The sequence below is a fragment of the Terrapene carolina genome, unplaced genomic scaffold (assembly GCF_002925995.2).
Source record: "Terrapene carolina triunguis isolate 2854851 unplaced genomic scaffold, T_m_triunguis-2.0 Scaffold136, whole genome shotgun sequence".
NCBI classification, from domain to species: Eukaryota; Metazoa; Chordata; order Testudines; family Emydidae; genus Terrapene; species Terrapene triunguis.
The window spans coordinates 496,501-509,457 of NW_020664487.1; positions in this window are offsets into that span (position 1 = coordinate 496,501).

A 12,957-nucleotide genomic window follows, 5' to 3' on the forward strand; every position below is an offset into this window, starting at 1 on the left:
AGTGATAGATATTCCTTTTGTGCAAGGAATGGTTCCTGCTTGCATGCATCCTGGTTTGCTCAACTGATCCTTGCTCCTAAATGGAACGGTGCAAACCTTGGTATGACTGGCACCTGGGATTGTCTTGAAGCAAATAATGAACATATAACAGATCTGAGAACCAAACTGTGTCTGGATCTGCTCCCTGCAGCATCCCTCATAGCTTTCTGCACATGTGGCATTTATTCTGTGTGTTCCCCACATTTGATTAAAAGCTGCAGCCCAAGAGAGGGAGAGTAAAGGAACTCTTGGTGTGCGTGTATACACACACACACACAATTTTTTCCATGGACATTAGAACTTTATAACCCCTCCATAAGCAATAGATCATTTGTGATTTGTGGAGCAAGAATGATTGTTTTATAAGGTGAAAGAAAAATAACAACTGTAGTGTTAAAGGGAAAGATTGGGTGTTACCTATTCATACTCCTCCCAAAGGAATCACTGAATGTTTCACTGCATTAAACATGAAGATTACATTATGCATGCAAGTCAGGGGCAACACGATGACATTTCTCTAGTTTATACACATACTAAAAAGTGAATACTACAATGTTTTCCAAACTACACTTTAAATTTATGTGATCTGCCCATCAGTGTGTAGCAAACCATGGCTTTATCCGAGTGCAGTTGTGCCTTAAGATACAGTCTTGGGAATGCTCCGAGTATCACTGCTTGGGTCAGCACCAGGAGGCAGAATATCTCCTGAAGTGCTCTGGTGTGCAGTGGGAGTAGCATACTTAATGGGGTGCATCATGCTCCCTGCCAGCCCAGTTCCCTTTTGTGCTGGACCCACTCAGTGGGTCTATGGCCCTGCCTCCTTTCTGCACCTTTTGAGGCACTGTATGCCCTCAGGAAACTGCAGAGGGAGTGGTCCCTGCACTTCAATGAGCAATTGGGCCTGGCCCTCAAACAGGCCACACAGAGGTAAAGGCACCTTCCACTCTGTTTCACCACTACACACATGTGCGTGTAAGGCTCAGGCACAATCTGTCCCTCAGTGTGTGAAGATATGAAAGCCGAGTTGATTATATTGCAGTGCAGCGTGTTAATTAAAATGAACAAATCAGAGTGGAGATTTCCAAGGTGCTGAAGTGTCCTCCCAGTGAAGTCAGTGGTGAAACTCCCATTGGCCTCAGTAGGAGGAGAGACAGGCCAGTGCCGAGGGCTTCTGCAAATCCCACCCTACATTGCTTGCTTAGGTCATGGGAAGTGATTTGAAATCTTGTTTTCCAAACCCTTAAATACCATTTACTGCTTAATAAGTTGGATCCTCACTAACCCTATGCAAATTTTACCTAGACAGTGTAAACTCCAGTATGGAAACCACAAGGTCATCGGTTTGGCAGTATAACTGCTAACTTTCCCTTCCCTAGCAACAATGTAGGAAATGCTCTTCTCCAACTCTAATTGAGAAGTGAGAGCCAGATCTGAGTTTGAATCTGGATCCAGAACTGCGTTTGGGCCCATCACTGATGCCTGTTAAACCCTATTGCATATGTGGGTGAGAGGTATAATATTCTATATGCACTGGCCGGTAGAGCCTGCACACTTCCAATGGATATTTCAAATGGAAAAAAGCCACATGAAAGCATCTGTAAAGCGTGTTTTTTATTTCTCTTGTGATGTGTGCAGCAGTTTTCTTAGTTCTTCATTCAGCAAAGCACTTGAGCACATGATTCAATTCATCTCACTGAAGCATTGACTTCAGCGGGACTTCAGCACATGCTCAAAACTAAGCATATGCTTAAGTGCTGTGCAGAACAGAGGTGTTGTCCTGGATCAAGGCTTTTGGTTGGGATTTCTAAAGGAGTTAGAGGCCCAATTTCAATGGAATTTGGGAAGCAACTTGTTTGGGCTAGTTTGAAAATCCCATCTGTAAACATGTATGTAACATTAAGCTCATGCTTAAATCCATCCACATGCAGCAAAGCACTTATCTTGTTTTCACTCCAGTATTTCCTTCCCTGTCCTTTGAAGGAGAGCCTGCCTCTGTGTGTGGGCATAAGCACATGAGAAAGAACAAATGGGTTGGAACCTGCACTGTGAGAAAACACAAGAGATCATTTAGGGGAAAAAACCAACATTAACTAAAATTGAGCTGAATGGCTCTTTTTTTACTGTCACTTTTAATTCCATCCTTTAATTAGTAGTATTGTTCCAAAATGTTTAGCTGCAGTGATGAGGGAATTTGTGATACCTGCCCGCTGATAATAATTTAGCATCTTCACATCAGCATTGTCTAATTAGATTTTTATCAGCCTTTGAAGGTCAGCCAGTAAAACTGTTACATTGTAAGATTTAGGCTCAGGAAATTATCCTGTTATCGACTTCAATATTTTTTTGTTTTTAAACCTTGTCTGTGGCTGTCCTCACAAAGGATTGTAGAGCCACAGTCTAGCACACACAAAATCCTGAAAGGTTTTCAGCCACTGAGAAGTATGTCTGCATATTTTCCCTTCGTTGTGAAAGACATCCCATAGTACTCTGTGCTGTTAAAGACAGATTAGCACAGCTAACCACGGAGGCTTGTCTGGTTCTGTCTTTCACTGTGTGATGGGTTTTACACACTGCCTCTGCCATGGCTCACGTTATTAAAATAGGGTGGTGATTATTTCTCAACTAATCCAGATTTGGGCTTCTGGATTTTTGCTTCAGGAAATCATTCACAAAGCTGTAGTAACAGTGGAAAATCTACTAGGTGGCCTGCTTCGGATCTCACTTACAAAGGTGTAATTCAGTCATTCTCAAACTGTGGCTGGTAGAGACCTGACGGGTCACGTGTTGGGTGTCTCTTCTTGCTTGTAGATGCTAAATAACATTACAGCAATCTGAAAATACACACATACTTTTCTCTTATTACTTCCCCTTGTCAGCAATTCCTGTAGCTGCCATAAAGCTGTTACACAGCCATAAATGGGAGGCGAGGAGTCCAAGACATTTCCGCTATTAATTTGTGGCCCAGGCCATGGCAAGGTTTGAGAACTCCAGGGGTAAATTTCTTGACTCCAGTGCGATTAGGCTCAGGGACTTCTTTGTATACCTTTATAGGTGAGTGGGTTATTTGTTTTTCTCTTTTGTTCTGAATGGTTCTTAAGGGAACTAAGTCTGTTTCCTTTAGTGTAACATGCTGTATTCTGGCAGGGGAAAGCAGGAGATGTTACTATGGTGATCTCAGTTCAATCCAGGACACAGTGGTTACAGGCTCACCATAACCCCTCACCCCCCCGGAAAGGCTTCTGTCTGCAAGGAAAAGTGACTGTCCTATACAGTTTACTGTGTTGGTCCCAAGATATGAGACATGTCCTCTCATGCCCTGTACAGTAGTATTCTGCGTAGATGTGGTTAAAAGACATAAGTAGCACAGCAGAGAGCTACTCTGCACAGGGAAGGCAAAATGGTCTAGTGGACAGGGCACTGGACTGGATCTACCGCTGCGTCAGTTCACCTCTCTGTATCCCCTCCCACCCTTTGCCTGGCTTGCTTATTGCGACTGTGATCACTTTAGGGCGGGGACTGTCTCTTGCTAGGTGATTGTACAGTGCCCAGCACAATGGATCTTGTTTGGTGCCTCTAGGCGCTACTGGAATGCAATAATTCATTGAATGCTTTGGGATGTGGCCCCGCTGGACTTTCATCAGTAGGAAACAGAGAAATCCTTCCCCACCCGCAAAAGAAACCAATGACTTGTGCTCAAATACAGTTATTTGATTCTTTTTATGTCATTTTTTTTTCTGGATATAGAAGTAGGATACCCAACATCATGCAATATGCTTTCCAAATGCAGTGATATATTTAGGGGAGTCCTTCCAATGCTGAAAGGCCAAAATAAATTTAAATTGTAGCTGTGAAGATCTCTGTTCACTTGTTGTGGTGGTCCAAAGAACCTTGAAGTTAATGGTAAGACTCCCCTTCAGTTCCCTGTTACTTTATGCTTAATTATTCTTAAAGGAAAGTAGTGCCGATTATGATCATATGGGTTTTACTTGTGCTCAGAAAAATAATTTAACTCAAATCATTGTGTGTGACCCTATACTACTCTATATCCCCAGAAGAGATATAAATAGCTATATCTTTATCTTGGACTGGGGGGAATCTGTTTGATGGGTTTGACTTTTTAACCGTAACCATCGGAAGGAAGATTAATAAGAGTAACAGAGTAGATGGGCATTCAAGTGAGGTTATTTTTTAAAGCCTATAACATGTTTTAGTGAGCTCTTTAGAGTCCTGCTATCTTTAAGAGTGAAGTCTGCAGAAAAAATAGTTTGTCAGTCTGTTAAATTCACACTCCAGACCAGAATTAAATTATTGAGAAAGAACACAGGGCATTTAGATACCAAGGTGTCGGCTGCCATAGAAATACTCCAGATAGATTCTATGACAGATATTGCAACCCGTGCAGTATTTTTAGGGAGCATTGTATTAAATTTATGACCGGTTTATGGATGATTGTGTTCTACTCCAGGGGGTGGGGGTGAGAGGGTTACTTCTCTTCTAGGAACAAAAAACAGTGGAGGGATGATTAAGGCACATCACTGAGGCTAACCCGCTCTAGACAGGTACCAGTCCCTGGAGAGGTTTGCATAGCCTGAGTCAAACTTGGGATTTTGGTATAAAGAGGCTGTGCTGAAACTGACACAGGATCGTTTTTTTGATGCAGCCAAAGGACAGGGCCAATGGTGGGGGCGGGGGGCACAATACTAGTGGAAATGTTGGAAAGACGTTGGCCCCATACAACTGATGGGAGACTCCTGGTATGTTTAGTGTGTGTTTAAATCTGCTTCTTGTTTTATTGGGTTTCTCTGTAATGCCTTTACCTTAAGAATACAGGTGCTTGGTTAGAAAGAGCAGGGTGGTAACTTGTAACTGCTGGCATGACAGTATTCATAGCCCTGTGAGAGCAAGCAAAGCACGGACATTATCCTTTAGGCTGACTGGCTTGCTGGGGATATTGCAGTGTTAGGTAGGAGGCGGTGCAGCCTTAAAACCCCTGGTCAGGAGGGAGTGGGACAGGGCCCAGAGACAGGTGACAGCTGGAGTCCTGAGACTGGACTGGGCACTCCTGAAATAGACCGCGGAGAGGGAATACAGGTGCAATTTACCAGTGATGGAACACCAAATACAACCATATTGAGTTGCATCTGACATGTAGGGGCAAGGAGTCTGATTCTCACCTTCCCCGTCATTATTGGTGGCAGCTGACCCATTCTAGGGCTCAACAGCCATTGGTTTGGGCCACTTGAACCTAACTCTCTGCCTGAGTGGTCAGTCGATGGACCCCCCTCTTACAAGGCCAGCCACATTGAAGATCTTTCCCTTATTGTGGCAATGACATTTGCTGCAGTTTAAATTTAACTAACTCTAATTGCAAGTTACTAATAGTGACTGCATAGACACTACTAGTGCTTTACACTAAGGGCTTGTCTACATTACCCGCTGGATCGATGGGCAGCGATCGATCCAGCGGGGGTCGATTTATTGCATCCAGTCTAGACGTGATAAATCAACCGCCGAGCACGCTCCTGTCTACACCAGGGCGAGAGGCACAGGCAGAGTCGACAGGGGAGCGTCAGCCGTCAATTTACCGCAGTGAAGACACTGCGATAAGTAGATCTAAGTATGTCGACTTCAGCTACGTTATTCATGTAGCTGAAGTTGCGTAACCTAGATCGATTTCCCCCCACCCCCCCAGTGTAGACCAGGCCTCGGAGTGTAACATCTGCTGTACAGTCTGATAGTTCTGCTAGAGTGTTTTTTCCCACCCTATGGCTAACATAAATTAGCAAACAGTTGTGGGAATAAAGCTCACTGTGTGGTCTACAGTAGGAGGTAGCTAGTTTAGAAGAGTTCAGCTCTGACTGTAATTAGTTTATTCATTAATGTTTGGGAATTCAATGACACAGCCACATGAGGTACAATTGAACGCTACCTGAACATATGGCACTATGATAATGCAAATTCAGTTTCTTAAAAAAGAAAAGGGCCTTTTGAGTTTTGTGTGATATTGCATTCTCGTGATCTGATCTGCAGTGATTGTTTTGTATTGTTTCACTTCAGACACTTTGGTCTATCCCTCCGACATACTGAGTTTATGTGCTTTTTAGACGGAATTAATTACTTATCTGGGTCTTTAATCCTTATCATAAAGTGTTCCCAGAATGCTTTAATCTGTTCAACAAGCTATAGATATTCATAGTCAGTGCGTGGCTTGAATAATCTTAAAAGACAAATCACTTGCTGTTACTCCAATACACACATAATTATAGGACTAAACTTTAAGGCCTTGACTCAGCAAGATACTTAAGCAGAGAGAGGAAGTCTTGTCCAGTGGCTAGGGTACTACCCTTATGCGGTGGAGATCTGGGTTCAAGTCCCTGCTCTACTACAGACCCCCTTGGGGATAACTTCCCTACTTCACAGCTACACCTCTACCCCGATATAACGCTGTCCTCGGGAGCCAAAAAATCTTACCGCGTGATACGTGAAACTGTGTTATATTGAACTTGCTTTGATCCTCCAGAGGGCGCAGCCCCGCCCCTCCGGAGCTCTGCTTTACTGCGTTATATCCGAATTCGTGTTATGTTGGGTCGCGCTATATCGGGGTAGAGGTGTATGTTGTGAGGATAAATCCGTTTAGATTGTGATACTATGCTAATGGAGGATAAGTACCTAAGGTAGTTGGATAGGGGTGTGTATAACTTTAAGCACCCAAGTAGTGTCTTTGACTTCACTGGAATTGTTTAGGTGCTTAAAGTATCTTGCTGACTCTGGGCCCAAAAGGAGTCTCTGGAAAAGCACAATATTTGCATCTATAAAAACATGGATTGTATATGTACAATTGGTAATTATGAGGCCATTTGCCTGTTTTGTGTTTGCAAAGACAGGTCTTCCCATGTCCAAATAGGTGCACTCCAAACCTTGCAGGTAAACTTTCAGAATGCTTGGAATGTTTGGAAAGATTTCTTTTCAAATATGACCTCTACTACAGTTGGTCATTGTTTCATTTAAACCAGTTCATCCATCTTTAACAAGAACCAGTTCAAACCATTGCTGATTCCAACCATTTGTTGATCAAAATGTTTTCATTTAAGTTTAACAAAACAAACAAACAAGCAAAGAAAAATTATCTCTATACCCCTTAAGTTTGACTAGGTCTGGAAGTTGAAATAACAAGATAGGGGCTATTCTTGTATTTCTGATTCATTTGAAACTAGAAAAGCCTGGAAATATTGCCTGAAACCCTGTTCTCATGAGATTTTCCCCAGGCTATCTAAGCATTTCAGGCCTTAGTCATACCAAACATCCATCCTTGGTGATGTCAACCAATACTGAGATGTTCTATATTTTCACAAAGTGCATGATCTAATGAATTAGACACGAGAGTGGGAGCTAGGAACTCCTGAGTTATAAAATCCTGGTAAGTCACTTAACTTGTCTGCCTCCATTTCTTTATGTGAAATGGAGATACTTACTGAAGAACCTCCTACTAATGTTGGCGTGATTGATTGGCCAGTGTTTGCACATTGAGAATGTAATATGCCAAGAATTACTATACACAATTTAATCATCTACCTCTCCTCTTCATCTCACATAGATTCATAGATTCTAGGACTGGAAGGGACCTCAAGAGGTCATCGAGTCCAGTCCCCTGCCCTCATGGCAGGACCAAATACTGTCTAGACCATCCCTGATAGACATTTATCTAACCTACTCTTAAATATCTCCAGAGATGGAGATTCCACAACCTCCCTAGGCAATTTATTCCAGTGTTTAACCACCCTGACAGTTAGGAACTTTTTCCTAATGTCCAACCTAAACCTCCCTTGCTGCAGTTTAAGCCCATTGCTTCTTGTTCTATCCTTAGAGGCTAAGGTGAGCAAGTTTTCTCCCTCCTCCTTATGACACCGTTTTAGATACCTGATAACTGCTATCATGTCCCCTCTCAGTCTTCTCTTTTCCAAACTAAATAAACCCAATTCTTTCAGCCTTCCTTCATAGGTCATGTTCTCAAGACCTTTAATCATTCTTGTTGCTCTTCTCTGGACCCTCTCCAATTTCTCCACATCTTTCTTGAAATGCGGTGCCCAGAACTGGACACAATACTCCAGTTGAGGCCTAACCAGTGCAGAGTAGAGCGGAAGAATGACTTCTCGTGTCTTGCTCCCAACACACCTGTTCATACATCCCAGAATCATGTTTGCTTTTTTTGCAACAGCATCACACTGTTGACTCATGTTTAGCTTGTGGTCCACTATAACCCCTAGATCCCTTTCTGCCGTACTCCTTCCTAGACAGTCTCTTCCCATTCTGTATGTGTGAAACTGATTTTTCCTTCCTAAGTGGAGCACTTTGCATTTGTCTTTGTTAAACTTCATCCTGTTTACCTCAGACCATTTCTCCAATTTGTCCAGATCATTTTGAATTATGATCCTGTTCTCCAAAGCAGTTGCAATCCCTCCCAGTTTGGTATCATCTGCAAACTTAATAAGCGTGCTTTCTATGCCAATATCTAAGTCGTTAATGAAGATATTGAACAGAGCCGGTCCCAAAACAGACCCCTGCGGAACCCCACTTCTTATGCCTTTCCAGCAGGATTGGGAACCATTAATAACAACTCTCTGAGCCAGTTATGCACCCACCTTATATTTTAAATTCTATTTGCCTGGTATATCAATAAGAATATCATGCGAGACCGTATCAAATGCCTTACTAAAGTCTAGGTATACCACATCCTCAGCTTCTCCCTTATCCACAAGGCTCGTTATCCTATCAAAGAAAGCTATCAGATTGGTTTGACACGATTTGGTCTTTACAAATCCATGCTGGCTATTCCCTATCACCTTACCACCTTCCAAGTGTTTGCAGATGATTTTCTTAATTACTTGCTCCATTATCTTCCCTGGCACAGAAGTTAAACTAACTGGTCTGTATTTTCCTGGGTTGTTTTTATTTCCCTTTTTATAGATGGGCACTATATTTGCCCTTTTCCAGTCTTCTGGAATCTCTCCCGTCTCCCATGATTTTCCAAAGATAATAGCTAGAGGCTCAGATACCTCCTCTATTAGCTCCTTGAGTATTCTAGGATGCATTTCATCAGGCCCTGGTGACTTGCAGGCATCTAACTTTTCTAAGTGATTTTTAACTTATTCTTTTTTTATTTTATCTGCTAAACCTACCCCCTTCCCATTAGCATTCACTATGTTAGGTATTCCTTCAGACTTCTCGGTGAAGGCCGAAACAAAGAAGTCATTAAGCATCTCTGCCATTTCCAAGTTTCCTGTTACTGTTTCTCCCTCTTCACTAAGCAGTGGGCCTACCCTGTCTTTGGTCTTCCTCTTGCTTCTAATGTATTGATAAAAAGTCTTCTTGTTTCCCTTTATTCCTGTAGCTAGTTTGAGCTCATTTTGTGCCTTTGCCTTTCTAATCTTGCCCCTGCACTCCTGTGTTGTTTGCCTATATTCATCCTTTGTAATCTGTCCTAGTTTCCATTTTTTATATGACTCCTTTTTATTTTTTAGATCATGCAAGATCTCGTGGTTAAGCCAAGGTGGTCTTTTGCCACATTTTCTATCTTTCCTAACCAGCGGAATAGCTTGCTTTTGGGCCCTTAATAGTGTCCCTTTGAAAAACTGCCAACTCTCCTCAGTTGTTTTTCCCCTCAGTCTTGATTTCCATGGGACCTTACCTATCAGCTCTCTGAGCTTACCAAAATCCGCCTTCCTGAAATCCATTGTCTCTATTTTGCTGTACTCCCTTCTACCCTTCCTTAGAATTGCAAACTCTATGATTTCATGATCACTTTCACCCAAGCTGCCTTCTACTTTCAAATTCTCAATGAGTTCCTCCCTATTGGTTAAAATCAAGTCTAGAACAGCTTCCCCCCTAGTAGCTTTTTCAACCTTCTGAAATAAAAAGTTGTCTGCAATGCAGTCCAAGAATTTGTTGGATAGTCTGTGCCCCGCTGTGTTATTTTCCCAACATATATTTGGATAGTTGAAGTCCCCCATCACCACCAAATCTTGGGCATTGGATGATTTTGTTAGTTGTTTAAAAAAAGCCTCATCCACTTCTTCCACCTGCTTAGGTGGCCTGTAGTAGACTCCTAGCATGACATCACCCTTGTTTTTTACCCCTTTTAGCCTAACCCAGAGACTCTCAACACTTCTGTCTCCTATGTCCATCTCCAACTCAGTCCAAGTGTGTACATTTTTAATATATAAGGCAACACCTCCTCCCTTTTTTCCCTGTCTTTCCTTCCTGAGCAAGTGTACTCATCCACACCAACATTCCAATCATGTGTATTATCCCACCAAGTTTCAGTGATGCCAACAATGTCATAGTTGAATTTATTTATTAGCACTTCCAGTTCTTCCTGCTTATTACCCATACTTCTCGCATTTGTATATAGGCATCTAAGATACTGGTTTGATCTTGCAATCTCTGTATGTTCTTCTTACCAGCTGGACTTTGTTTGGGAGTCTGGGGACTACTGTTGAAAGATTAAACACCTGGTTGCTATTTCATGTTTGCATTGTACTAATTTTTATGCAGACAGAAAAAGTCAAATTTTATAATTCCCTAGAGGGTCCCTAAAGATGTCTAATCCCTGTCAAATTGATTTCAGGAACACCTGTCTAATATATGACTTCTGCAAAATCTTTGAGTGTTTTGTAAAGTCTAATTCATTCCTACCCCATAGGGATGCCTTTGAAATTAATATACTCTGTCTCAATATTTAAAAAACATTAATTGCAAACATTTTAAATCAATGTTGTGAACCTAGTGGGGAGGAAAAGAAGCTTAAGGGGGAGCCAGATGTTTACTGAACAGGGCCAGCTCCAGGCACCAGCCGACCAAGCACGTGCTTGGGGCGGCACCTTGGAAGGGGCAGCCAATCTTGGGGTGGCGGGGGGTACTCGGTGTTTTTTGTTTTTTTTGGTTCGGTGGGGCGGTGCTCGAGGTTGCTTGCTTGTTTGTTTTTGTTTCAGCGGCATGGCACTGGCGGGGGCTTCGGCGCGGCACTGGGGGGGGCTGGGGTGGGGCGGGGGGGGCGGGGGTTTGGGCGGGGCGGCGGGGTCGGCGGCGCGGCGGTCGGCGGGGGGCGGGGGTTTCGGCGGCCCGGCCCGGCACTCGGGGTGGGGGCGGGGGTTTCGGCGGCGTGGGGCTGGGGGGGGGGTTTCAGCGGCCTGGCCCAGCGCTTGGGGGGACAGGGGTTTGGGCGGCGTGGCGCTGGGGGGGGGGGCGGGGGGTTCTGCGGCGGGGGGGGGGGGGGTGGGGGGGGGGCGGCGCTCTTTTTTTTTTTGCCTGGGGCGGCAAAAAAGTTAGAGCTGGCCCTGTTACTGAATATGCTCCATTGGCTGTTTTTCTCTTGGAACAGTAGGTGCACAGGTTCAAAAGAAAATGGAAGATCAGAATGCAAGGGTGACTTCGAAAAGGACAAACTTGCAGTGCAGACAGTAATGATGGCTATTTGGTCTAAGAACAGAAAGAGATGTGTGCAAATAGAGACCTCACTTAAATTATTTAATACTGCTGAATTATGTATTTAACAACACTGTGAAAAATCAAAGCCCTTAGCAAATCCTTCAGGATAATAGTCAGTCATGACAATAAAACAGGAGCATAGACTTGCCAAACTAGTTCAGACCAATCATTCATCTAGTCCAATAACCTGCCAAATTGTGGGGCAGTGTGGACATAGCCATAGCCGGAGGGACCAGGTAGGATTTTCAGAACGTGCAGGGATGCACTGACTCTGCTCCCACTGAAGTCAAAAGAGATTTTTACCACTGACTTTAGTAGCAGAGGGTTAAGCACTTCTGAAAGTCTCTCCCTTTATTATTAAAACGAGGGTCGAGGCATTTCCTGTTAATAATAATTTGCTATTCTAAACTGTATAATTTTGCATTATTATAGTCTGCAAAGTGCCTTAAGAGGCACCGTAGGGAGGAAAAAAATCTGTTTTGTGGACTAACACCATCACAGATAGTGTGAACCAATGGTCAAATGGCTAGCACTATATATGTTTATCACATCACAGTGAGTAATTTTTCTGTCTGACATCTCTGCCCTGCCTGGCTCCTAAGTAAATACCATCAGGAAACCTTGATGGGAGTGCATGTTTCAAGGGCAGAACTGAAAACCTCCCGCAGGCCCTGGAACATTGCAGAGTTCAAAAGGGACCAAGGAGACAGTAGCAGCTATTGTAATTCAACCAGCATCAGCAGAAGCAAAGAAATGTCAGTGCACCATTTCTGAGCGCAATTGAGCATGGGCACTGCTTGACCTTCTGTCACCAGCTCAGAGTTAAGGTAGAATGATTTAAACAAAATGCAGTCTGAGTTGTATCTCTATGGTGACAGGCTTATACAGCAGACACAGTTCAAACTTCTTTTTCCCTTGTACCTTTTTACACTAGATAGAATACTCTGAGATTCTAGCAATTATTCTCTATTATGACCCTGGTTCAGTACAGCACTTAAGCCCATGCCTACGGACAGTGAAATCAATAGGACATCACCATATGCTTAAAGTATCTAGAAGCATAGGGAATATCTCACCTCCTAGTAAAAATGTAAAGGGAGACTATTTAAATGGTAGCCAGAGTCCTGGAGGATGTTGTTATATGTTGGGAAAAGGAGCTGGGAGGTTTTCTGGGCCCTGCCTTGACAAAAATAGCCATTCTTTCTGGGCCAGAATCAATGCCCATGAAAGTGAAGGGAAAGACGCACTGAAGTCGTTGGAAGCACTGCATCAGGCCCATGGACCCGAGTCATCCCTTATGTACCATCCAGTGAGCACCCAAGACATCTGTGTGCGCATGCTGTGTAATTCTCTCTGTACATCTGGGCTTCAGAAATGTTTGGTAGTTGCTCCCTGCTCCCCCTTTCAGTGCTTGGTACCCAGAGACGAGACAGT